The following is a 24,579-nucleotide window of genomic DNA, read 5'->3' on the forward strand; positions in this document are numbered from 1 at the left end:
CAGCTGGTATCAAAATCAACAATATTGAAGTTCCCTGCAAACAATTTTGGGAAATAGTACCAGCCAAAGAGGTGCATGGTTTCAATATAATACTTACAAGTGACTCAGAGCTGAATAAAACCGAATATCTACAGGCAGGGCAGATGGAAAGAGAAATAAGTGTGAACGATTGCTCCTTCCTGAAAATAACAGTATCAAGCCCCAGCTAAATAATGCAGAAACAGATAGCAGAGCCAACTAGAAATGTGAGGCCTTCAGTTCTATCAAGGCACAATAGACAATCAGATATCCCCCTAAGTATACAGTGGGGGATGGTTGTTCTTACTGTGCATAAGTTGTTCTCTGCTGTATATAGCGACATTCCTGCCACTGTGAAAGATTCACGCATGTACTGGTATTTTACACTTTTTTATTCAAGGCAGATATGCAGAACAAGCAATGCCGGGAAAAAAGCAGAACTACAGAAACAAGCCAGGCACTGTTTGATATTTCAAAGAGTTATGTTTCATTTTTCTTTTTTTTTCAGCCACCAGGATCTCGTATAACAGCATCTGAGAAATATACAGAATAAAAATGTTACATGCTGGGCAGTGGAATTGAATTTCTGTTATTCTTGAGAAAGACCTATAGATTTCTTTCGAGGCTGCCATACTTGTAAGTAAAAAACAATAGGAATCTGAGAAAATATTTTGGTAAAATCTGTAAAAATCCGCAGGGGTTCGATGACCAAGTGATATTTCTTCCCCACATCACATGAAAACCTCATTTAGCACAAATAAAATAATAACAAAGTTATTTATATTAGACGGATACAATGTTCTAACAATCCATCACGGTTGATATAATGCTATTAATAACATTTTTCTATAATGCAGAGTCTTTGTAGGTACACTGTTGGTTGTGTGAGTGTGCTCAATAATAGAGAACATATGTTTTCTTATGAAGATATCTTATTAATGCAAATACCGTATAGTATTGTCATATTTTCTATTAAGGAATCGGAATAATGGAAGCATGGGCGTATGTTTCCAACGTCATAATTGGAAATACTAGGTGAGAAGACTAATTTACCTTCATTTTTCAGTCTTAAAACAAAAGAAATTTAACATCTCCAGCTATGCAGATGCACAATTATGTATTCCAGACAGAGACACCCTGTCAGATACTTATCCCAGGCATCTCAAGAAGATGCTCCCACTTAAGCAATAGACACGAACTACGTGGAAAGAGCGAGAGAAAGAACCTCTCTTTCTATTTAACCAAGGTTCAACTTCTGAATCAGGTCTAAACCTTAGCATTGTTAAAGAAGGTGATCAATAAAACAACAGAGGCTGTGTGCCGATCCAGGGCAAAATAAAACATTCAGTGCCCTCTTCGAAAGGCTAAAACTACTGTGTACTAAATACTATTATCATGTCCTAACAGTGGTCTATTGCCCCTTCAAATGCTTTAGAATTGCAAGAGTAGCTCCATTTAACTGTTATGAATTTTTGCTCGTAGATCTAAATTGGGCCAGATTTTATTCTCTATGGCTTTTGATGTATCACTTATTAAATTTCACCACTGTTTACATACTGACTTATCTGTTACAGTTATATTTGGAGATTGTGATGAATGCTCTGAATCCTTTACATTAAGGGCCTTATTATGATTCTGGCGGTCCACGTATTGCCAGACTCGTGGAGGCGCGGCGGTGGCAGTCTCCCGACCGCCCAAATGCAACTTCGGTGGAAGCAATTTTCTTTTTCTGTTTAATTTGTCAATGGAAGAGTAACACCAAATACCAGTGCCATATCACAAAATGGAAACATGCTTCATTTTGTATTGTCTGATTTTTTCAGCTTTCTATAGCCCAAAGCCAACTAAAAGTTGCCCAAACTAGTTCAATATTGCTACTTTAGGGAAGGAGGGGCAGGGACAGCGTCAAGCAGGCGGTGAATGCATTGGAAAGGATGTTGCAGCAGTATGCCAAATAAATATTTCTCCAATAAAGCGATTTAACATACTACTTTGCTGGAGCGTTGTATATACATTCATAATCTGGCAACTAGCAGAAACCAAAATTTTACCACACAACCGGAAAAATATAGCCCAATTGTGCGTGATCTAGACCAATCTGGCAACACTGATGCCACAGCCACTCCCTCACGGCTGGTATACACCCACACCACACACATCCAGCAAAGGCATCACAGGACACGTGACCCTACTAATATAAAAAACCAGGCACACGTGCTCTACCCCATTTTAAAGTTTAAAGTGCGTGGCCTCACTTTTCACTGAGTTAGTAGCACCACAAGCACTGAGCGGGTGTACAACCTGCGATGATGATAAGTGCACTAGTATGTCCTCTGCCATGGCGATATCAAGACTCAGTTCCAAATGTGAAACCTGTTAGCTTGCAGAATGGAGCTGCATGATGTAGAGGGTGCCGTGATTGGTGCGCAGTGTCGGGTAGATACCTCTGGGTGGCGGGAGTGGATGGGGTACAGCAACCTGAATGCAGAAAGACGGCAGAGCGATTTAGGCGTACGTACTCTATGCTCTGTCACAGCGTTGGATCGGTAACGCGAGCACTGGTACAATGCCCAGTTCCAACTGTCTGCTGCTTTTTGGAACAGTCTGAGGGGCAGATTTGGGCGATGTCACTATTGTTTGGATACAGCCAGCAGCCCAGTGGGTGTCTGAATGGCCTTCCTGGAGGCAGATGGGCGCCATTACCTCACGTTTAACAACAGGCAGAAGTATCACTTTCTTTCTCTCACAGGGCCATTCATTAATGTATGCATACCTAGCAGGGCAGGGGGCCTAAGCAGAAGTGGCCTTACTTGTTTTAAAATTTTGCCGAAGCAGTGATTTGAGGAAAGGCAATATCCAAATTTGGCCCACTTTTGTTTTGTGTGCCCGAGCCGATTTTAAATCCTAATACAAGCCTGTTCTGCCATTACTAATTCTGTACTAACTTTCAGATGTGGGAGCTTGATAGTTCCACTATGTCGCGGCACGTGGTTGGAGACAGAGCGGTGGCGTGAAGGTAAGCTGTGACAGTTTTGTACACAGTATGGGCACTAAGTGTCCCTCCTCATCTCTTCCTTTCTCTCCCTCACACTCTTTCTATCTCCCTCTTCCTCTTACACTGGTTGTCTCTTTCTCTGTCTCTCTTCCTCTCTCTCTGTGTCTCTCACTCTTCCTCTGTTTCTCTGTTCCTTTTTCTCACACTCTCTCTCTTCCTTTCTCACTCTTTCTCTCTCTTCGTCTTTCTCACTCTTTCTCTCTGTCTTCTCACTTTCTTTCTTTTCTTATCTCTCTTTCTCTCACTCTCACTGTTTCTCTCGGTCTTCTGCTCACTCTTTCTTTCTTTCTCTCTCTCGACCTCTCTCCTTTGATGGACGCATAAAGCACAATCTTATCTTGCTTTTTATCTAACAGGCTGTGAATCACGAATTGACGTTCACCCCGCACCCCCCCCAATACCACCAAAGCTGAACGCGCGAAAAATCTGTGATGATGGGTGGCCATCCTGAACGCACAACAAAGTTGGTTCGGTAGTGGTGGACCCTCTTGCACACATGCCGATGGCACAAGGTGAGCAGAGAGACTTCTTTCCCAGCAGCGGGCAGTCACCTCTGGGCGGTGGGAGTGGATAGTGTGCAGCAGTCTGGGCACACAAGAGTGCACAGACACCTCCGAATAGTAGCAGTGCATGGGGTGCACCAGCCTCATTGAGCAATAGCAAAACAAAGAATTATGTATAAACAGTTGTATGTACTCTGCAATTACTAATTCTAAACTATTTTTCAGATCACTAAATTTGAGGGTTGCACTTTGCCCCCGCACATGGTTGGAGACACACCGGTGGTACAAAGGTGAGCTGCGAAGATTTTCTCCAGTATCAACACTACCTCTCCATCTCTTCCTTTCTCTCTCTCACACTTTCTCTTTTTCTCTGTCTCATTCTTTCTTTCTCTCTTCGTCTATCTCACTCTTTATCTCTCTCTCTTACTCTCTCTCCCACACTTTTTCTCTCTTTCTCTCTCTCTTCTTATCTTTCACACTGTTTCTCTCGTTGTTTTCCTCCCTGTCACTCTTTCTCACTTCCTCTCTCACTCTTTCTCTCTATCTCTTCCTGTCTCTCATTCTTTCTCTCTCTCTTCCTCTCTCTCACACTGATTCTCTCTTTCTCTCTTCCTCGTTTCTCACTCTTTCTCTCTTGCTCTCTCTTTTTCTGTCTTCCTCTCTCTCACACTGTTTCTCTTTTCCTTATAGCTCACTCTTTTGCTCTTCCTCTCTCTCACTCTTTCTCTCTCTCTTCCTCTCTCTCACACTGATTCTATCTTTCTCTCTTCCTCGTATCTCACTCTTTCTCTATTGCTCTCTCTTTTTCTGTCGTCCTCTCTCTCACACTGTTTCTCTTTTCCTTATAGCTCACTCTTTTGCTCTTCCTCTCTCTCACTCGTTCTCTCTCTGTTTTCCTCTCTCTCACACTGATTCTCTTTCTTATATCTTACTCTTTCTCTCTTTCTCTCACTCTTTCTCTCTCTCTCTTCCTCTCTCACTCTTTCTTTCTTCCTCTCTCTCACTCTTTCTCTCTCGGTCTTCTTCTCTCTCACACTGTTTATCATTCTTATATCTTACTCTTTCTCTTTCTCTCTTTCTCTCTCTCTCTTCCTCTCTCACTCTTTCTCTCTCTGTTTTCTTTCTCTCTCACTCTTTCTCTCTCTTCTTCTCTCTCACTCTTTCTCTCTCTCTTCCTCTCTCTCACTCTTTCTCTTTCTTCCTCTCTCACACTGATTCTCTCTTTCTTCCTCGTATCTCACTCTTTCTCTCTATTTCCCTGTCTACCACTCTCTCACACTACTTCTCTCTTCCTTATACCTCACTCTTTTTCTCTTCCCCTCTCTCACTCTTTCTATCTCTCTCTTCCTCTCTCTCACTCTCTCTCTCTCTCTCTCTCTCTCTCTCGCTCTGTCTCTCTCTCTCTCTCTCTCTCTCTCACACACACACTCTTTCCCTCTCTCTTCCTCTCTGTTTCTCTTCCTCTCTTCCTTCTATCTTACTCTTTCTCTCTCTCACTCTTTCTCTCATCCTCTATCTTCCTCTCTCTCACCCTTTCTCTCTTCTTCTCCCTCTCTCTTTCTCTCTCTCTCTATCTCCTTTCCTGGATGCATGACAAACCATCTTATCTTTCTTTTTGTCTTGCAGGCTGTGATTCACAAATGGATTGGCGATGACATGCCACAGCTGTACACAGTTTTATTTGTTGTTGTTTTGTTTAAATAAAATGTTTTATATGTAAATCTATACATGTCTAAGATTCTTTTTTGTCCAACTGCACAGGAACACTGCTGGGTTCGTGAAGATTGTTGGTGATATGCTGGTGATGTAGGAAGTGGGTGTATTACCTGCTAATGTGGAGAGATACAGCGTGAAAGGGGTATCTCTAAGAGAAAGTACTCCGGTATGTTTTCAGAAATGCCTCAGACAGATGCCAGCTGACGGACTGAATCACAAAATGGCCTTTCAATACTAAAGTAGTATGACTTATGAACAGTTCCCACACAGGCTCACAGAGGGATAGCTGCAGCCCGTTGACCCGACTCGCAGAGGGAGAACTACGTGCCATCCGCTCCCAAACGCACAGGCTTCTAAAGACATAGCTGCTAATTTGTGATGTTGGGCAGAAGGAGCATGAAGAGGGTATCTCTCCGAGAGAGACCTGCAGTATATTTCCAGTCTTGACTTCACAGATACAACTGCAGCCTTAAGAAGGCCCATTGGAACAGCTGTGAGCCCACCACTAGTTCGCAGAGGCAGACTTGCAGGCCGAATACGATGCTGGCGATATGGGAACAGGGTGCATTACCTACTGATGTGGAGAGAAGCAGCATGAAAGGGGTATCTCTCACAAACAAAGCTCCGGTATGCTTTCTGAGTTGCCTCTGACAGATGCGAGCTGACGGATCTATCACAAAATGGCTTTTCAATGATCATATAGTGTGACTTATCAACAGTTCGCACCCAGTCTTGCAAAGGGACACCTGTGCCCCACAGCAACGTACTAGCTTGCAAACGTAGAGAGGTGGGAGCAGATGAATGGGCTTCTAAAGCCATAGCCGCAACCTAGTGATATCAGGAGAGGCAGCGTGAAAGGCATATCTCACACAGCTGCCAGTGTTGCCTCGCAGAGGTAAAACTTCCGACCTGATGGCTTCTACACGGACACATGCGAGCTAACGGAGTAAATAACAAAATGGCTGCCAACACTTCCTGCTTTCAACAGTTCACAACCAATAAACCACACACTCATGTGTGTAACCCCTTAGCCAATCACATGTCAGAATTCTCAAATATCGATTTTTTTTAAATGTGACATTTCCTAAAAACTACTGAACACATTTACACAATTTAAACAAAAGCGTGCTTTCTGGACCACCACCTTTCTCCATGCCAAATATGCCATAATTCCGTTCAGCAGTTTCACCTGTAGTCTTCTGTAAAGTTTGGTATCGAAACTGCATGGAGAAAAAACGTTTCGGGACCCCCTTTTTTCTCAGCCCGCCTACATTATTCAGCCCAAAACTTTCAAAATAGGAACTAATCAAATAAAGAGAAACTTTTTGGATAATTTCATAAAGATTCGTCAAATGACGCCAAAGTTATAAGCACATAAAAGCCTCCAGGAGGAGGGCTGCGCAACCCCCCTCCCAACATGAGTGAAGCCACGGTGCAGCACGGACCCCAGCGGGACACCATAACCCCTGCGAGCCCCCGCTTTTATTTTTTAACAAATGGCCTCGGAACATAGACAACCCAAGGGCCTCATTAAATTAAAACGCACAATCCCAGCGCAAATTATGCTGATTTTTGGGCCCTGGGGGTCCTTCTGGAACCCCCTGAGCAGGCCTAGGGGTCAGGGTGTTTCTACGCTGCCCCCTCCCCCTGCTTTATACCTTTGTTTCTCTGTTTTCTGGTGACTCGCTTCTACCGAGGCACAAGATGCCTGCCAACACTTCAAGTTAGACCTATGCACATTGTCAGTTATTTTAAGCGCGCTCCTATATTTATAGGGTTTTATGCTCGCCCAGTTAATTTTTACTTTTGCAAGTATTCATTATTTAAGTTGTTATTTATTAGTTTGGGTTTGGTTGTGTTTTATCATACCCTCCGGTAGGTTAATCACTGCTATTGATTAGTTAGATTTATTTTCACATTTTTGTTCATTTTTTGCTCTCTCTTTTGGTTAGGCCTCCCATCTGTTTCTATAATCCCCTTCCTATTACTTCATTTAATTATGAACGCTCTTGGCTATCATTTGTTTTACTGGACCTTGTTTCACAGAAAGCAGATCAATACATCTAATACACGATAAAACACAAACAAACCCAAACTAATAAATAACAACTTAAATAATGAATACTTGCAAAAGTAAAAATTAACTGGGCGAGCATAAAACCCTATAAATATAGGAGCGCGCTTAAAAGAACTGACAATACGCATAGGTCTGACTGTTTAAAAATGATTGAAAAAAATAATGAAATAAACATCTCTCTTTGGTGCCTCATATTAGCACGTGTTAAGATGTAAACGTATGGGTAATACCCACCAACAACAATGATCACAAAAACTAAATGTGTAAATAAGTGTCACCCAAACACGGATCAAACGTGAATGTAAATACTACATATACCATGATGCATCTCTCAAGTATTTGTTGCATTTCTGTTATCACATGATGTGGTGAAAATGTTTTTATTGGTTAATTTCTTCTTAGTGATAATTCCTTCTTTCCTGACTCTCTTCAAAGGAATTTTATCAAAATAGTAATAGGACACAAAATCTGCACCTGACCTGAGAGGAGGCTGTCTAACCACAGACACTCGTCCTGGAACTTAGAGTTTTTTCTAGTCCAATGGTATTGACCTGCTGGACATCAGCCAGCCAGATATCCTGAAACACTGATCCAGGAATGCCACCACTTTATACTAAGCTAGTGAATCGAATTGTGTATTCCATGAGCCACGTCTATTGAGGGTTACCTGGTTTTTGGGCAGTGGACTTACTCTCACATCTATCTACTCAACCAGAGGACATTGTTCTGCAACTGCTGCAAACAGTAAGGTTGAGTCTGAAATTCCCTGACAAGGTTTGCAAGAAAAATTGCACTCAAGGAGGTGTGTATTCTCTCTTAAGGCTGATACATTACACTTGTTAGTGCACATCTCTCACATAGACTAGAGCAGGAAAGTGGCAGTGAGTGTCCTTGTGTTTTAAAAGGTTGCCTGTCTTCTTCCTTTCTTTCAAAAGAGCCTAGTCCTCTATATAGTCCTTCAGGAACCATGAAGGGGTTACCTCCAATGTTCACCTCCTCTCTAGCAGGCTAATTTCATCTTCCTTTTGGTGAACCGCTCTTACCTTAATCTCACACAAAGCTACTGGGCCACAGAGCTAAGGATATGTTGCATCCAGGAGTGCGTATTGTGTGTGTCCCTGAGAGACATTTGCAAGTGAAATGTCCTAATAGGAGCTGGGAATCCAAATTCCAAGTAACACAACACCACATAAATAGAACATTAATATAAAGCACACAATCACAACAGAACAAAAACAACAATGCGGGGGAAGAATACATCATAATCAAAACACGACTCAACAACACAGTGTAAAACGCTGACAAAAAAAATTTAAATGACATAACAAGGACACAAGACAACAACAATTATAACAATATACTAACTTATAATACGTACAACACAGCAGCACCCTGTAACACAACACAAATGCACAAAAACAACACTGGATCATAAAAACTCAAGACAACAAAAAAATGACAACAAAGTGACAACATACCAAAAAAACAACATAAAACAATAAAACACCAATACAAAACCAAACCACTTTGCATAAAAACAACAGTAGGATTGTCTTGTGTAGAGTGGTGGTTGTGTGCTATTGGGCTAGTTGTGGTATTGTGTAGTGTTTTGATGTTTTCTGCAATGTTGTGTTGTTTTCCTTGCACTATTTTGCCATGTAATGTTAGAGTAGTATAGTGTTATTATTATTTTGTTCTGCAATTTGATCTGGCTTTTTTTCTGTTGTGGTTGATTTGCTTAAATTTCAAGAATCTAACTGACCTCTTTCATTTGGGCCTGAGCAGGAGTAATATGGACCCACCCATGCCCTCTCTAGCCAATGCCACCTTTGTGAAATGAATAAAAATGCTCACAATAAAAAGTGGAGCATGTGGTCGGAGAAGGAGAGAGAAAAACACAAGACTCCACTAACTTTCATCAAGTTTTAAAGACTTCTTCTGTGTACTAAGACGCAGAGGTCTCACAGTTAGGTAATCTTCTAGCAGTAATCTAAACACTCTGCGATAATAAGAAATAAGTAGTTACTCAAAGACGTGTCTTTATTATAGTTAAAGTCACTGTGTCTCTCTGAGTAAGTGCTGTGGTGTTTAGGGTGGGGATAACAAGCATAGCAGAATCTGACTCATGAATCACAATATATTAGTACGGTTCTGTAAATTTGCTTGAGCATCACACACATCACCCACCTCTCGCTTAATCTACCTTTTACTTTTCTCATTTTCAGCCGGGATTTTATGAAGCCCTGCTATTTTGCTCACATATTATTGTTTCTTGCACTAACTCTCCAGATCCTTGATTGACTTCACCAAATTGCTTCCCCATGAGTATTAAATAGCTTTAAGTAATGTATCTATTGTTATGTATCTTTAATTTGCAGGGTGTCTTTCTATTGTGTATTTCTAAAGATGCTGAACACAAACTGAGCAAGGAAAATCTCTAAATATGGTAGGGGATCAAAGAATATTGTGACTGACCACAGCAATTGTTTTTTTTCTCCATCTTTCTAAGATGTGGAATGGCTGCTGGCGTTCAAGTGGCTGTTTAGGTCTGGATGGCCACATGTGGCTAGATGACTATTTGAAGCTTTTAGAAATCAGCTCTCGGAACAGTTGAGCCATAGACTGCGAATAAAGAACCTCTTTATCAGAAGAACTGTGAGGGCTGGCTTAGGATAAAGAAGAGGAGTGGCTTATATACCAAGCTTCTCCCAACATGGCTGCCATTAGTATGCACATAGGTTTAGTCTCTATGGAAAAGTTGTCCTCATGAGAAATGAGATGCAAAGATCACGAGCTACAATCAGATCCATTATCCGGTCCTGTATAAGCGCATGTTTGGAAACTGTTGATCTATATTTAACAATGTGCAGCATAAGATGGTCTTGGCCAAATGTTTCTGGGGACTCTGGTGCTATTGTGGGGGAATGTTTGGCAGCACGGTCGTCAGTGGTTGTGGTGGAGGGACTCAAGTCTCAGGCACAATTTTCTGCATATTCCTGTCATGGGGTCATGAAATTTGTTGTGATCTATTATGCAGTTATGTTGTGTTGTGTTATCATCTCACTGTGTTATTGGTATTAGTGGGGATCAAGTGTGTTATCATACTGGTCTTCAACTAACAAATACATCACTCAGTCGTAAATCAAAGGCAGACACCATAGCTTAAATTAGCATTTCCAGACCATTTTCCCCCAAAAAATGTTTAATAATACATGCATATACATACATATCATCAGTGATTTTCAGTCCACCCTACTAATCCATTAGTTTGTTTTCCTGGCAATGTCATTCAATTTTGGATTCTCCCAAAGACAGCATCCAGCATGGGTCAGTGGGTCAGACCACTTTAGCCATTGTATCCACTCACTGTGAGTAACATTATTTTGGAAATGCAAAAATGCACAGCTGTGGTAAAAGTAGTCCCCAGTAACAGGAGCTAGAGGGTCCACTGTACAGGTGGCGGACCGCAGCGAAACTGGTTACAGCTCAAAGCAGATAGGCATAAACATATATAACTGACTCAGCAAAATCCTTACATTAGAGAATATATCATTCTCTGGCCATTTTTACTATTCATTAAAAAAATCATAGGTTTCAGGAATGTTATAGTTAGTTGGACATTTGACTCATATAAAACCAGAGAAATTTGCCTGTTATAGTTAGTTGAGATAACTATAACTTGCGCGCACACAATGTACTGGTGATGACGTCACATATTACATCACTCATGACATGGTCAGTGATATCACTGATGACATCATTGATGACATCTTAAATGACATCACTGATGACATCTCAAATGACATCACTGATAACATCACTGATGACAACATCCAGTTAATGGGTGTTTCTGGAAAGATTAAATATTTTTTATATATATCTATGCCAAAGTGTACTGAAGAATGATTGGATTTACAAGTGCCTGAATGGATTATTTAGTAGATGCATGAGTGACTGTATAAGTTAGTGATTGAACCTGTCTTACTCAATGCATGGGTTAGTGACTAAACTGTGTGAAAGTCTGTATTAGTCTGTCAGTTGGTGTGTAAGCGGCTGCATGGGTTGGTGAGTAGCTACATGAGTGTCTATATAGGTTATTGATTTGATTTCTGAGTATCTGTATGGGTGCCTGAGTGTCTGTGTCGGTAGGAGGATGTGTGACTATGTGCATAGATGTCTGAGTGGGTGATTTACTAGTTGTATGGATTCAAAAGTGCATCTGGGAAGGGCTGTATGGGTGAGTTAGTATGTGTATGAGTATGTTGGTGAGTGAATGAATGTCTCAGTGGTATAATTGTGAGTAACTACATATGTTTTAAGGCAGTAAATATGAGTGTTGGAATATATAAATGACTATACGTGAGAGTAAGTTATGTGAAGAGTGTGTTTATAAATGAGTGTATGCTTGTATCAGTGATTGTATAAGACAGTAGGTATGTTTTAGTATCTGCATAAATAAGTGATGTGGTGTGTGTATAAATAACGGAGTTTGTGTGTATAACTGTATACATGAGTAAATTGGTATGTGATTGATTCTTTGCATGACTTACCAGGTGTGTGAGTGACTCTATGGATGAGTGGTGGAGTGTTACTGTATGTATAGGGGTATGAGTGCATATTATAGTACTGTATTGATGAGTAACTGCATGTTTAGGTGACTGTATGAGTGTATAGACATAGGAAATAGTGGGTGGTAGGTAGTATCTTGCATTGTAGTGTGTATGGTTTCAAAAATAGTAGACTGTATTTTAGAGTGTGTGTGTATATCAAAGTTTATATTAGGGCATCAGTATATGCATCTGATTTTCACATGGATGGGGTCATCAGTGATGTAATTTGAGATGTCATCAGTGATGTCATCAGTGATGTCACTGACCATGTCATGAGTGATTTATTATGTGACATCATCACCAGTATATTGCTGGCGCGTGAGTTATAGTTAGCTCAACTAACTATAACAGGTGAATTTCTCTGGTTTTATATGAGTCAAATGTCCAATTAAATATAACATCCCTGAAACCTATGGTTTTTTTGTGAATTCTAAGGTTTTTTAAATACTAATTCCTAACTATAACGTCAGTAAAACCTTTTTTTTTTACATTGAATTTCTATGGTTTTTAAATGTTATTTTCATATTTTAATGTTTCTAAAACCTATATTTTTTCAAATATTTTTTTAATATTTTGGAACTCTATTGTACTTCTTTTTTTTAACTTATATAATGTTTTATATCTTCCCCAAAAAACATGTACATTGTTTTTGGTGGGGGGGACAAAAACTGCACTCCCATACCGGTGGCATACCAAGCTCCATCACCACATGAATCCTATCCGCCATATTGCTAAGCTCGTAAATGATGCGCATTTTGTATCCGACGATTTCGTGTCACCGCGTCCCGCGTAACATCATATACACATGAAGTCACCCCAGGTGCTACTTTGGTATCCAACGGGTACGCAGTACCAAGCCAAGCTTTACGTCATGTATGTATAGGGTCATGCCTGTTGCACTTTGCGTAAGCGACGGGTAAACGCTGCCGGGCCCTGTGTTATGTCTCAGACGTATAGTATCACGCCGGGTACGCCATTCCCGTTTTTTGTCTCAAAAGTATATCTAAATAACTTTAAACAGTATATGAGAGCAAGCGATAATCTAAAATATTTTGAACATTTATATATTTCTAACTGTAATAAACTTATATTTTGTCAAAATCGCGTTGAATGCGGCCTCCTTGCGTGCTCGGTGTGCGATTGACATGTGACCTTAAAAAAAGCATTTGATTGGTTCATAACATTTCCCATTGTAACAGTTAGACGACCCCACCCATTTTACTCATTCTCTCTACAGCGTTAGACGAGAGACACCTCTTCTGCTTAGAAAGCATTTTTGAAAAGTGTTTTCCTCTATACACATATCTTATACTACACACACCATGCAAGGATCATCTTGATCAATATTGATGCTCTGTACATTAGCCTTCCACGTGTGATTACCATGCATCTCAAATGTTCCATGAAAAAACAAATATGTGTTACACAATGCCCCTGGTGTCTGTGTGTGCAAATTATTGTGCTCCCTTTCAGCCTCATTATTCATGGCTCTAAGAAGTAGCAGGAGCCACGGGCAGAGTGCACATCCTAGATCACATGTGACAAACAGTAAACAGCAATGTGTAGATTTCTTTGGCTGTACTCTCTGTTGTCAGGCTTTACCAATATAGTAGTGTGTTATATGTAAGACTTTAGGATTCACATTTGACATGCATTGCTTGACTGCAACGAGTGTTATCACTGTGTATGACGTAGACTCACTGCTGATCCTCCCTCCATCTGAGCACATTCACATGTGTACGTTTCGCGATAGCAACATTTTCAATAATACCGCACAACATTAACATGCGTGTCTGCGCATATCCACAACCTTGACAATGACATGTAATGTTCACCATTCAAACTTTTCAAACAGCATCTCATTACAATAGTTTCCGCCCTCCTGACACATGCTACACTAATCTAAATTGCACACTCTGCGAGGTCAAAACTACAAAAGAAACACACATAAGTACACTTTCTGGCCAGACAGGAACTGAACAATGCCCAGGTCCATGGAATAATTATTCACACCCGAACGCAGGCCTGGCGTACGCAAGCCCAGCCCACTTTGCATACATATAAATAGGATAACCATGATGCCACATGTCCCTCTTCTTCAACACCACCTCAGGTGATATGCCGCATCCACCGCACATATCACAATGTGCAATAAAAAAAAAGAAATGGATCCATGAGGTGCACACTATTCTGGCAATCAACACGGGCTTTAAATTGTGTGTCTTACTGCCCGTCATCTACGAAAGAGATCCATGAGGTGTACACTATCCTGAAATCATCACTCCACCTGCATTGTGAGCATTGCTGCCTGTAGTGTTTGCTCACACAACAATGACAACAGGTAAGCAGAGCAGCCTCGGTGCACAGGACCTCCAATTGAGTGCAGTGGTGCGGGAGGGGTAGGCTGCATCAGCCTGAGTGCGCAGGTGCGAACAAGCGATGTTGCCGTGCGTAAGTGCGTAATGATGTGATCTCGGACCTCATTCAGTCTCATCTCTGTCTCATTTTAAAGACCTCCTGGACCATACTGTAGGCCTGAGCCAGCGGGCAGCGCTGCCCTACAGACACCTCTTGAGTGCTGTGCTGCTGGAGGGGTGGGATGCATCAGCCAGAGTGCACATGTGCAAATTAGCGATATTCCCGTGTGTAATGATGTGACCTCTGACCTCATTCAGTCACATCTCTGTCTCATTTTAAAGACCTGCTGTACCATACTGAAGGCCTGAGCCTACGGGCTGCGCTGCCCTACAGACACCTCTTGAGCGCGATGCTGCGGGAGGGGTGGGATGCATCAGCCAGAGTGTGCACGTGCAAAAAAGCGATGTTGCCGTGCATAATGATGTGATCTCTGACCTCCTTCAGTCACATCTGTCTCATTTTAAGGACCTGCTAGACAGTACTGTAGGCCTGAGCCAGCGGGCAGCGCTGCCCTACAGACACGTGGCATTGGCTTTTAGGACACTGTAGCGAGCTTGTTACTAAGTGTACATGCACACATGCTTCCGCCACTGCATTACACGCGCAGATTATGCTTCTAGCATGCGCTCTGTTCCTTTACATGTGAACCTTGGTATAACATATTATTATTTAACCTTGTGTATTCTCGTGCACACCAACTCCTCTTTGAATCACGATTACCACTAACAGTTGGTAGAGGTAAAAAGCGTTTACAACACAACTTTTACCACGCACTACCTTTATCACGCAACTTTTACAAAGCAATTCGTTACAACGAATTGCGCTGGGGGTACTGTAGGATAGGTAATAGTTTAATTTACTATCCAACACCTTCCCTACTATCCATGGGGACTGGAGTTGGAATAGTAAATTAAACTATTCACTATCCAGCGCCCTCAACGCAAGTCATTGTAACGACTTGCGTTGTAAAACCTGCGTTGTAAAGGCATGCGTGGAAAAAGCATGCGTTGTAATGACATACATCCGTTGGTAGATCGTACTTCAAAAACGAAGGATGCACTCAACTCCTATTTTCTATCAAGCTTGAAATAAACCTTCATTTACCTCCAGACGTTTTCACCATTAAATTATTTCTCCCTTTTCAGACATTCCATTGATTGCCTCAAGAAGGGCAGAGCGGGAGCTGACCCCGCAATGATACCCTGGGCATTCTGACACCTTCCTTCGTGGTATCAAGTCACCGTCCCCAACCGGAGACCTGGTCTACAGTACAAACGTACCCCGGACTCGGCGCTTATACCAACACGTCATGGGACACACCGGTGGTGGCAGGTGAGCAGTGAAGCCTCGGTGTGCAAGACCTACAACTGAGCATAGTGCGGGAGAAGGGTGTGGGGAACAGCACACTAGGTTCAGCACCCTGGGTGCACAGGTGCATGCAAGCGATTTTCCCATAGCTAATAATGTATGACTATATTATCAAAGAACGGCAATAACATTATAACCACTTTAGCAGCAGGAACTGCCGCTACAGCAGCTATAATGGGCTTCATAATATGCCCTTCTGAATTCCCATAGAAGCCCAGGTTCACACCAGAACCTGGGCTTCTATGGGAATTCACAAGGGCATATTATGAACCCCTTATCACCGCTTTAGCGGCAGTTTCCTGCCGCTAAATCGGCGATAATGTTATTGCCGTTCCTTGATAATATGGCCCATAATCTCCGGCCTCATGTGTTTCATTTCAAGGACTTGCTGAACTATACTCTTTCTCGTGGACCCTAGCGTCCTAGACAAACGGGTGACGGGAGGGTAAACACTAAGGATTCGGTGCAGTAAGGACCCCAGCATCCTAGACAAACAGGTGATGGGAGGGTAAATAATAAGGGCTGGGTGCAGTAGGTCTCCTCCTCCCTCTCTTCTTTTGACTCTCCCTCCCCTTCTCCCTTCCACCCACTCCCCCTCCCTTCCATTCTCACTATCGTCCTTTCATTCGGACTACCTTTCTTTACCTCTTCCACATAGCACACATACTTATGTTTCATTTTTGTCTTGCAGGTTTCCTACGCTGCTTCCACTGTAGTCCAACCCACGTTTTTTTTATTATACTGTTTCTTCTATTAAAGTTACGTTTCTATTTATTTCTGTTTTAATAAAGGTTACTTTTTTTAAGTAAAAAACTGAGTGTATAGGTCTTTTTCTGACAACACTCGTCTATTATTTATTGTGAAAATCCTCTGTTTATAGGAGATTTTAAGGACAAACTTATCTAATATTAGTGTGCACCTACCAAACATAATCTAACTGACTATTAGACAAATGAAGCCTGGGTAATTGTACAACTGCCAGAGTTCTATGACTGTATCACTTTTTAACACCATGAGTATTGCCCCTGTGATTACCGAACAAATAAGGCACTTTCTAGAACCACCGAGGCTTCAGGGACTGCCGAGGCCCACCCTGCATATTTAAATAAAGCCCCGAGTGTGTCTATACCTGAACTTTAGGTGGCCTCGAACTCCCCGAACAATTAGTAAACAATACCCGGGAGCGTGGCGGTCCCATAGGCTGCAAAATATCTCTGGGCCCTTCCGCGCCCAATTTACATGTGACATTAAGATCCCCAGTCTTACAAAGACCCGCAATATAATAATTGGATTGGCCACGGAATATCACCCACCAGGGGCCTCATTTAAAAGAACGGGTGAGACCCCGCTTTTTAATTTTTGTTTTCTTTTTTCTCTTCATTTTTACCATCTGCATCCCCTCTATTAAAGCGATACGAGGTTTTCCTCCTCTCGCTTCAAGTAGTTAAACAAATATTTGCTATTACAGGCTGGAAGCCATGCATCAGCTCTTTATTAGCAAACACAAATGTCCCGTGAATGCACACCTCAGGACATTTTATGCCCTGTGCCTGACATGTCACCCTCCCGAAGACCATGATGCATTTGTTAGTATAAACGCATACTAACCCTACTGACACACGTGTAGTACAGTGACCAGAATGTAATAAAAAAGCAGAGGAAGCACAAAATATAAATCCTACCAGAAGTTGGATGACAGTTCAATGATCCGATGACCCTGGCATGAGTAGAAACAGCTACACAAAGAAGGCGGGTCTTCAGCACATCGCAAGCAATTTTGAAATATTGCTGAGTGGTGCTTTCATTTTACCTTCTCCCGCTCGTTGCCAAATTCATGTAGTGAAGAGGCAGACACCAGTGGATCCAATAAGTAGATTTATTACAAGAAAACAAGACACCTGAAACAACCACCAACAGGAGCAGACAGCAAGGCAACAGTCTTATCCAGCACCGTGTACAAATTATGCACGGTTCCCCTCATGACAGCGCTACCTATATTCTAACATTACATATTTAGATTCTAGTAGAATTACATACTAACATTCTACTGTGACTTACATTGGAATACTACACAGAGCACATGACTTTACAGCAATGAACTCATGGCTTCATCCACGAGTCTTGAGACCGGTAGGGGTGAGTAGTTCGCTTCCCACTCTCTTTATTGTATAAACGCAAACTAACACTACTTCCACACGTATGCTACAGCGCCCAGAGCACAACACTTTACAGCAATGAGCTCACAATTTACGTTCACGGTTTAATCCCCGAGTCTTCACACCACTTGGGGTGAGTAGTTCGCTTCACACTTCCTATGTACAATAAACACCTACTAACACTACAGCGGCTAGTATCCTACAGCACCCAGAGCCCATTACTTTACAACAATCAGCTCGGTTTGATCTCCGAGTTTTTACACCATTAGGCGTGAGTACTTCGCTTCCCTCTTCCAGTATAGTATAAACGCACAGTACCGGTCAGTAGTTAGCTTCCTACTCCCTGTATGGTATAAACGCCTACTAACACTACTTAAACACGTATACTACAGCGCCCAGAGACCATCCTTTTACATCAATCACCCCGATTTCATCCCCAAGTCTTCACACCGGTAGGCGTAACTACTTTGCTTCCCACTCCCTGTATGGTATAAACGCCTACTAACACTACTTGCACACGTATGCTACAAACACCAGACCGTATCACTTTACAGCAATGACCTCACGGTTTAAACTCTCGGTTTCATACCCGAGTGTAGCACCATATCACATCAGCACCATGCCTCTCTAAGCAACACCGCTCTTTCAGACCGGTAACAGTGATAACTACATACTGGCGACCGCCAGTAGGTAATAAAGAACAAATTAGAATAGTTCCTTGATTCGTTTAGCTTTCAAAACTTCTCTCTATTACTGTCTTTCTAATTTTCCATATAAACAATTTTATTAATATTCAAGTACACTTAGAAGTCAGAAATGCAACGTATTCTATCAACACCCTCTAAAACATTATACAACACATGGAGGTTAAAAGTTCATAATTTTTTTTAAACCTAACGATATTTGTTTGCAACATTTTCTCGAACATTTAACGGCACGTGCAGGTAAAAAGTTCACAGTTGTTTTAAGATCGAACAGTGCCTTCCAAATGCAAGTAGCAGGTATGGTTGAGTTGAACAAATGTTATCCTATAATATGCACTCCACGTGCAAACTGCTTTTTCTTAACCAATCATAAAGAGGCTTTTCCACAAAACAAATGTGCACCCTACTTTTAAAAACAATGCTTTTCATCTCCCAATCAGGTACCGTTTTGTGTATGCGAAAAGAAACTAGTTCCCCACCTTTAAACATATCTCTTATTCTACGGAGGAACTGCATGAGCTACAGACATCTTTTTATACCTTCCAGCCATACCTTCCAAATGCTAGTGTGAATCGTAGGACATAGCTATGTTTTTTGGTGCAAGAGGTATGCAGAACAGAGACATATTGACTTAGACCTCGGTTTACAACATGTGGATATTAAATGGTTTGGACAGAGAGGATTGAAGTGGCACCAATTGTTGCCTTTGGTTAAAACCTGTTTGCATCTCCAACACCTTGACCTCATGATTGTGCACTATGCTGGAAACGACCTAGGCACATTGACTGGGGTAGGTTTGGAAATGCTTATGCAGGACACCTTTGGACAATTGATGTTACTTTTGCCTCAAACTGTCTTTGTATATTCCAATATATGCCAAAGACAGAAGTGGAACTGGTCCAAACAATTTTGTCCTCAGATTGAAAAATCTCTGAAAAAAGTCAACAAAGCTGTCTCTGCATACCTCAGAGACCAAAAAATGGGGTCCATATACAACAACAATATATCTTTTGATATGGCGGATATATACATAAGTGATGAAGTACACTTCACAGATCAGGGAAACTGAGTTTTCCTGAATAACTTGAAGCTGTGCATCCGCACTTATATGTAGCTCCAACTAATGAACACAAGGGCTCTTTTTTGAGCCACCCTATAACTTACAACCTAAGCCCGCTATTTTGGGGCCAGACAACAGCAACTCCCGGTCCCTCGCCAAAATGTATTCTCCACACAGCTGTGGCGCAGCGGCCAGACCATCTCACTTTTCAGCACAGACCTCTCGCTTTGATCCCCAGCTCTACTCACCCATAAAGGTGAGTAGTTGGCACTTTACAAATACCACATTGATTCACATTTGCACTCCCTATACAACACCACCTAAGCACCATATACAAGTTGAACACATGTGGCACAGCGCCCAGAGCACGTGACTTCACACCATACCCTCACAGTTTGGGTTCACGGTTTCATCCTCGACTCCAGCTGCAGCTCAATTTAACAGCATGACACACTAGGCAATACCTCACTTAATTTCCATTCCCAGCACTTTCAGACCAGTAGGGGTCAGTAGTTCAGCGACTTTACCCCGAGTCCGTCAGTATCTCAGCTTGCGCCCCCAGTGCCATCACACCCGCACGAGTGAGTGGTTAGCACTTCACAAATACCGAATTGATTTGATACGCGCAAATCTTCCTTCACACTCCCTCTATAACGCCCCCTAAGCACCATACGCAAGCTACAATGTTCAAAACAAAAGTTCACCCAAATAGCTATAACTACATGCTGACACTACTTGCACAGATTTGGCACAGTGGCCGGTGGACATGACTTCACAGCATATGACACACAGTTTGGGCTCACGCTTTAATCCCCGAGTCTGGCAGGAGCTCACCTTAGCAGCATCAGACTCTAGACAATACCTCACATATTTTCCGTACCCCAGGACTTTCAGACCAGTACTGTAGTGTAGTTCCTATATTCCCAATAGGCTCTGCGCATTGGAATAATATATCCTATAGATTTGACATAGGACTTAGGTCAACTAGGTCTCTATCAAATATATTAGACTTAATTGTGAATGGCAGCTAGCTCAGAGGTCACTAAAAACTTTTTCGAATAAACAAGAAGGGATTAGTTTCTGACAACCGCATAAACATGACAACTTTGTTTCCCCAAGAATAAAACTGATCCTCAGAGTCGTGGAAACAATTGATAGATATTTTACTCAGTCAATTGTGCATGCTTCGTTTCATCAGAGGTGCAGAAAAATAGAGAGATGGGTGTTTTCAATAAAAGGGTTTATTGAACAGTCTTCTTTCTCATGCAAGTAAAGTGAACTGCTACAATCATAATACTGGTTGCAAAGTATAATGCGTACAGTAAGAAGAGTATTATAAAATAATACTGTAAAAGCATTGTATGGTTTCTAGACCATAGATAAATACATACATAAATAACAAAGGCTAAAAGTGCTCAACTGGTGCTTCTAAAATATGCCTACCCCAATGTACCTAACCTAAGTCTAGTACAAGAGAAGAAGTGAGGTGTAGCATAGGTTTAGTTTGTCTTTGTCAAGAAGCTAACCAAGATTTCTCTTAGCATCTAATCCGCTCCGTACCTTTGTTTTAGAATGAAGGAGGTCTGGTATCTCAGTCTCGGGACTTGATTTCCCAACACCCCGCAAGGGGAGCTTTGGAAACACTGGAGCTGGATTCTTAGCGAGAGAAAGGACAGCTTCTCTGTCAGTGCATCAGCTGGGGGGTCAGCTTCCTTCGGCACTTGCTGTAGCGAGCTGCGTTGGGCAAGTAGATCTTTGAGCTGCTCCGAACCACCGTGTGTTTGCTAGGGTAAGTGTAGGCATATTTATACCTTGAAGGTGCCTAGTTTGACGTAAAGTCGGATATAATAAGGTCATCAAAGAAACCCAAGGAAATGGTAGTTCTTTGAAAACTCCATGATTTCCAGGACAAATCAATATTCAAGCAAGGGGATGTCCCTGACAGCTGAAGCGGAGTTTTCCAAGAAATCGTTGTGGCTTTTTGGAACTAGTGGAAGTAGACATGCCTGTATTTGGACTGGATGGGTTATGTCTAAATATGGTTATGATTTCTATGCCTATGTAAGGGCAATGTGAATTATAGCTATATAAGGGAATAAATCGGTAAATTACGCTTGGATTCTAAAATGCTACACAACACCCACTCCACTTTATTATGTTTGATATTACTAAATTCTAAGCATTTTTAAACATATCTAAAGTATGATGTGTAAAAATCCCTCTCAAAATACATAAAATACATTCAAAATGGTTGTACACGAAAAATGAGCATTTGTGCTGTGCACATTTAAAAAAGCTATATTTTCATTCAAAGCATGTAGTGTGACATTGAAAAATGCTTATCAGAATGAGTCATGAAATAACATTTATGAAATGGCTCTTGAATACAGAAGAAAGGTCGAGACCATTCCATGACAGAATATATAAACTGTTTAGGTTGTGGACAAGGTCAAATATTGTCATTTGGAAGTGTTTCAAAGAATTCTTGTACTCTAAGAATAGTTCTACTTTAAGCAGATTACTTTGTGCCCCCCAAACAAATTCAATTTTGGAAAAAGTCAAATCGCAGAAAAATAGAGTTCTTAAAGTTGGAAGTTTTGTTTTGAAAAGTGAAGGTCGAATACAGAGTCCCATAGAACGCTGTGTGCTAACTTCAAAAGTCATTCTCGTTGTTTGGAAAAAACATTAAATCTTCTAAGCTGGCAAAGAAATCGTCTACCACAGTAGGTGAAAGTTGGACCACTTCATTAAGTAAACCGATAGCACAGAAATGTGAAGCATCGGCGTCAGCGTTAGTCGTATTAGCAATGTTCGTCAGAGATGGAGATGGTACCTGTGTGCCTGTCGATCCACGTATCGATCCACATATCTCACCGTCAGCAGATCTCAATGAATGCCGTCATCAGGATTGGTAGCCGCTGGAGACAACATGATGCATGGGCGATTACTGAACCAAGCAAGGTATCAACATCCGTTGGCAGTGCTGACGGAAGTGTTAGACAGACGTCCAACCCGCATTCTTCTCCACATAGCAGGCATCGTAGAACAAGTAAGATGCAATCTTGCCAGATTTGTCAGAAATATAGGAACCACGTGGTATTCAGGTCTCTTAACCGAGACAGGCCCAGGATCTGTATCATGCGCTCACGACACTTCATTGCCAGGGGAGTGTTCTCTATGTTAATCTGGGTGTAGCTGCTGACAGGACTTGCCATATCGGAGCAGAAAGAACAAAAATAGTATTCCTGCTACGAGTCCAAAAATGAGAGGCAGGCCACCGAACACAGCGTGCACGAAGTTTGGAAAAATGCCAAGGACTGCTTCAAATGGTGCTAACAGTCCCGAAAAAACTGTCTTAAATACATGTACAATACCACTGGTATCAGACATGTTTAAGATACGACCTAACATTTCTATGAAATGTATTGGGCAGTTTGTGGATAAAAGGGCATGTATTTCTGCAGAGGACCTTGCAACTTTAGGTTCATACATCATTTTGGACGAGGTCAGTGGCACAGTTTTTAGTAAAAGAATGGCTTTCATTCTGCTTAAAGTATCAATTTGAATAGAAGAGATATTCAGGGAAGGCCATAAAGGCGACTCCCAGTCTGTCTTAGCTTTAGGAAACAATACTTGCATACAACAAGTGACCCTGGCTGACACAGTTACGAGATAGGCTATTCCTGGCATCATTCCACAACAGCTGTGATCATTCAACATTATACAGCTCCTGTTAGAAAGGTGCCTAAAAATTGGATCTATCACCGCTGCTGGAGAACCTTGCAGGTGGCACGATAAGTTGGTCGAAGAACCTTCACAGGCTCCATGTAAATTAATACCTTGACATAAAAGTGTACAGCTTAGTGTGCTTTTACATTGTGTACCACTAAGAAATACTTCTTTTCCCCCATACACACATTTGTGTGTGTATGGTAATTCCCAGGTTGACTTTATGTATTCCTTCCCAAACCTTTCATACACGGCAACTGGTATATGTTTCAAACAGTATTGAAAATTGTGACAGGCAGAGTGATTATCCTGTGTATTTGTCCATTCTGTTGCAGGTTTTTCTGAAACAGTTAATGGTAATCTTTCCAGTTTTTCAATGCTCAGCACCATATAGTCTGCTTCTCTTTGTGCCAAAGTGATTTGTTTATCTGTAAGGTTAAATACAGAAAACAATGACGTGGTGTTGATTAGATGGCATGGCACATATCCAGAACGCAGATTTTGCAACGTCCAGCCTAAAAGCAGTATAGAACGTAATTGAGAATGTCCATGCTGTAGCATGAGCAATTCCTGTTCCATTATGTCTATGACAGAGGATACTATGCTGTCCAAAGAATACATTCTGGATGACAGCTTCATTAACCCATTGTCAACTACAGAGAGTGCTTTCTCTAAATTAATGCAATTAATTTCTTGTATTCTTTCTGCAGTCTCTGCCTGTGTCGCTTTCCAAGCTTCATTATAAATGGCATATATACCTGCGTATATGAAACATTTATGACGTCGTTTCGCAGGACCTAGTAAGAAGTCCCTTAAATCAGTACCATCTTTAAGTAAAGATAAGTGTTGTTTAACCGGATGTATGACGTTACAACGCATACTTTTACCACGCCTACCATTACCACGCAATTTTTACAACGCAGGATCCATTACAACGAAGTACCATTACCACGCATGTATTTACAATGCATATACCTTTACAACGCATACAATTACAACGTAAGTATTGGTAAGTATATAATATTTTTTTTAATTTAATTTAATTAAAATTAATATAATGTAATTTAATTTAATTTAATTAATTTATTTCAATTTAATTTAATTTAATCAATGTAATTTAATGTAATTTAAATTTAATTATATTTAATTTTTACCCTGTACCCTT

General features: G+C 41.3%; 1 long non-coding RNA gene across 1 annotated transcript in view; it reads right to left on the bottom strand.

Annotated features, from left to right (window-relative positions):
• Nucleotides 1–260: 260 nt before the first annotated feature.
• LOC144792843 (uncharacterized) overlaps nt 261–24,579 on the bottom strand; it is a 46,897-nt gene continuing 22,578 nt past the window's right edge. Inside the window, exon 3 of the long non-coding RNA XR_013602633.1 lies at nt 261–551. This is a non-coding gene — a long non-coding RNA (uncharacterized LOC144792843). The remainder of the gene's footprint in view (nt 552–24,579) is intronic.

This window comes from Lissotriton helveticus, chromosome 11 (assembly GCF_964261635.1).
Source record: "Lissotriton helveticus chromosome 11, aLisHel1.1, whole genome shotgun sequence".
Lineage (NCBI taxonomy): Eukaryota > Metazoa > Chordata > Amphibia > Caudata > Salamandridae > Lissotriton > Lissotriton helveticus.